At 44.4% G+C, this 4120-nt stretch overlaps 1 long non-coding RNA gene across 2 annotated transcripts; it reads left to right on the forward strand.

Annotated features, from left to right (window-relative positions):
• Positions 1 to 503: 503 nt before the first annotated feature.
• Positions 504 to 4103, forward strand: LOC123043869 (uncharacterized). Of its 2 annotated transcripts, none has more exons than XR_006419667.1 (3): positions 504 to 1230; positions 1348 to 1416; positions 1515 to 4103. It is a non-coding gene; the product is annotated as an uncharacterized lncRNA (long non-coding RNA). The 2 variants fall into 2 exon arrangements; XR_006419666.1 differs by having other exon boundaries at positions 1647 to 4103.
• The last annotated feature ends 17 nt before the right edge of the window (positions 4104 to 4120 follow it).

Raw genomic sequence — 4120 nt, forward strand, 5'->3', positions numbered from 1 at the left:
TGGACTGAAGGATGCACACATGCTGCTACCTTTCCACACTCTATGACCGGTGGGCCGAGTTGGCTGCTGGTCCCAGAGGTCTGTGCCTTGCCTTTGTTTCTGTTTGTGTCCGGGATCCATGGAGTTGTGTCTCGCCTGTGGTTGGCTATAGGAGAGAGAGGGCTGGACTGATGCTTACACACCCGTAGGATGCACCAAGACGGGTGGGCCACGTTGGCTGTTGGTCCCTCACATCGGTGGGCGGGGTTGTTCTGGTCCAGTAAGTTTTCGTCATGCGATGCAATTACGTCTCGTCTGCATCTCATCTGGGATTTGAGTAGGGGAGAGACATGTGCTTGCCGCGTACACACCCGCTGCTGCGTTATCGCACAATGACCGGTGGGCCAAGTTAGATGCTGGTCCTACACGTCGGTGGGTTGGATTGTTTCTGTTGGTACCGTTGAGTTTCGTGTGGGGTTGGAGAGAGCCGGGTCGTGCGTCGTGCTGTGCGCCATGTCGGGTCCTGCTCCTACGGCTGGGTCTGGGGGTTCACTTTTGCTGCAACGCAGCCAGTGTTCTCTCCCATCCCGAGCCCCGCACCCTCTCCTTCCTTCTCTCCTCCTTTCTCCTCGCCAGCCACCAATCTGCCTTCTTGTTGCTTCGTCTCCTCCATCTCCTTGTCTCTGGCCGCCGGCCTCCCGGCCGCCCTACCTCACAATGATGTTTTCCAAGGAGCAACGCGGGCGAGACCAGCATACGGAAGGAGCGGATCGAGGTCTCGCATGCTGGCTCCGTCATCTGCTTCGCCACGTTCTGGATTCGCGCCGCCCCGTGCGATGGTTCTAGATCAGAGCAAGTCATCGCCGCGGGATATCAGGGGCGGTGGGTTCTTCACGTCGAGGGCTGGCGAGCTGGGGAGGGTCAGAAGGCTAACAGGGCATGCTAAAGAGTAGCGAGGTCGGCTGTGGGGGAGAGGCTACCTCGGAGCTTCAGGATGCGCACGCGTCGCGATTTGGCGGTGGGAGAGTGGTTGCCCGGAGGCCGAAGCTCGGATGCGCACACCTTGTGGGATTTGGTCTCACCAGGCACTCGATGCCGGCCTCGTCGGCGTCCCGTGGTGACACAACGACGGCCGCGCTCGACACCCTCTTTCGCGACTGGCTCATACAGTGGTCCAGTGGACGGCGGCCTCAGCAGGTGGTTACGACGAGTGCAGCTGGTGCACGAGCTCTCAGTCGGCTCCTCGTCTCGGTACGAGTCCCCGCAAAAAAAAAAAAAAGAGTCCTCGTAGCCGGTTTGAAGTTTTCTATTTTTTATTTTTTTCACCTTCTCCGTTTGTTTGACCTGGTTCTGCTCGGGTGGATGCAGGGTGCAGACTGAGAGTTGGATGCTTTGTGCGTATGGAAGTGCTGCACCTACTGTTGTTCCGGCTGTGAGGTATAATGTTGATTGGGCTTGTGAGTTAATTGTGTCTAGGAATGGATTGCCTAATTGTTCGGGTTTTGTCAATATGTAATTTATTTTACTCATTTTAGATCTTATAACTTGGTGGTCCTTTTGCAACCTGGGGTCATCCTGTTCCTAATCACAGGTTACAGTAGTGTCATGTAAAATATATCCAAGCTCTCGTTTCTTGAAATTATCCATCTGTTCTCTGATGCACGCAGGTCACTGGAGGAAAGAGAGTCTGGCTTGCGAGTTTCGCTGATGCGGCCATGACGGCGATGCCAAATTCCGAGGAGATACCAAAGGTGTACTAGGAGGCGGTGCTTCCTGGAATCCCGATGCCTCCACCTATCATCAACCTGCTGTTAGCCCAACAAAACGGTATCTCTCCCTCCCTCTCTTCCCACCTTGGTGACCTCATTTAAGTGGTTTTGATAATTTGTTGTACAACTTTCCCTCTTTGATACCTACAAATTCTTTATAACGACTCTTAGTTTGCAATCCATTATGAAACATAAATGAAGATAATAGATGTGAATCTTTTGTTCTAATGAATGATAAATGTTAACTTAAAGTATAGAGACTATTGCATACAATATGATATCTGTACCATAAAGGATAAGTTAAGCTTTTCTCCACCATGTGAACTAAGAACTTATAAGCTAATTTGATAAGAAGCATAGTACTTGTATCATTCGGAAAATGACACTTTTGTATTCCATTTTCAGGGATAGTCATGTTGTGCTTTGCTTTTATATGATCTAAAACTGCATGGTTCTTGTGCAGTTCAGATGTTCTGGGATTAGTACGAATTTTACTATATCTGAACTTCTGAAATTAGTACGAGTCTGACAGCCTTGCAACCAAACCAAAACTATAACTGCAGGGATCTTGTGACAGCCTTGCAACCAAAGCTAGAACTACAAGGATCTTGTGGAGTTCAAAGCTAGCTGTCGTTTGCTGGAATATCAGTTATTTTGTTTGTGCATGATTAACCTGCTTTCCATGAAAAAGTAGAATATTTTAGGACAGACCATCAAGTTGGTTGGCATTTGTTTAGATCTTTATGAGAAGCAGCTCCTCTTAGTAGGACTTTTCGTTTTTATTCATCTTGCTAATACGAGAATATACTTCTTAGTTAGATATCAGTTACACAATTAGAACACCATGAATTCACTGTTTTTTATAGTACCTTGCTGCTGTGAATCAGTGTAATAAACTTGGCGTACAAAACACATGTAGATTTTGTTTTATTCATCAAATAACACATCCAGAATCCTTGTTAACAAGGACCATCTGATGTGAATCAATGTAATAATCTTCTTTATGATTCTATCTACCCATATAAACGACTCAATTGAATTAATTTTCATAATCCAGATGTTCTCTTTTATTGGTTGTGGTTCTGAATAATTATTGCTGCTCCTCTGGAGCAGAAGCAATGAAGCTTGAAGTTTAGAAGTTTGGGGGGGTGGCAACAATACTGCTCTTTACACTGTCTGTCATTGTTATTTCATGTTTCTGAATGTAAGTCCCGAGAACTTTAATGTTATGTCCTGTCTTGTGTACTAAACTACTGTTGGATGCTACGTTTGAGTCAAGATATGCTTATGTGCGATCGGTGTTAAATCTGCAACATATTTTTCTATTTGTCACTTGTTTGCTACCACTGCTTATTAACTGTTAAGAAAAGATGGGGAATAGATGATGTTTTGGCAAAAGGAAACGGCACACTATTTTTTTAAATGACGAAACTGTAGACTGGTGGAGACTTCCTGCTAATATGATAGACATTGATGCATGTAATGGGTTATCTGCAGTATACCTCGATTTTGAATGTGACATGTCATGTATGTATACGCTAAATAATTGAGCTGGTTGCAGCTCCGTAGGTAGGGGTATGTAATTAGTCAGTATATTTTTAAACTATTAGCTCATCTTCTCAAAATAATTTTTAATGTACATGCAGTGTATCTAAAGTTAGGATCTTTCTTACATCACAACCAAGTTTCCAGCCTACACATATTTAGCCTTTTACCTAAAATGTTATTACTTTCTCATGTCCTGCTTGATGTTACATAGTGTTCAAGAAAGAATTATGGGTCATTTTGTCATGAAGCATGAGAACGATAATACCACCTCAGGTGGGGATAAAGCAATAAATAAATAAATGGGATGTGATTACTGAAACAGGATAATGTACTCTTCTCTTGATTATGCATCTGTAAAATAAAGATTAATGTAGATGGTACATCTAAAGGGCAACTTTACTGGTCATATTCTTCCCTTTTTCAGTTCACATGATTAGTGCCACCTCTTTCTTTTGTATAGTGCTAGGCTACGGGCTGGTTTTCTCTTTACTGCTCCAGTTGGATTATATCTCGAACTTCTGTTGTGCCCTATGCTGAGATTCTCCTAGCCAGTGGAAAAGGGGCATACTGCCTCATCATCTTTTTCCTTTACATTTCTCTTCGATTGGAAGGAGTGGATTACTGCTGCCAAGTTCTTGGATAAAATGAAGAGATGCAAGATATGTATGATGTCATGTCAGTTATTTTGTTTTGCAATAAAATGGGTAGTTCATGTATTCCCTACCGAGCAAGATTTATGTCGAAACATATGTATGTGCTTCAGAGATTTTGAAGTCTTCTGGTTATGAGAGATTTGTGTCCAGGGGCGGAGCCAGGGGGGACGA

This window comes from Triticum aestivum, chromosome 2B (genome assembly GCF_018294505.1).
Source record: "Triticum aestivum cultivar Chinese Spring chromosome 2B, IWGSC CS RefSeq v2.1, whole genome shotgun sequence".
In the NCBI taxonomy this organism is placed as follows: Eukaryota; Viridiplantae; Streptophyta; class Magnoliopsida; order Poales; family Poaceae; genus Triticum; species Triticum aestivum.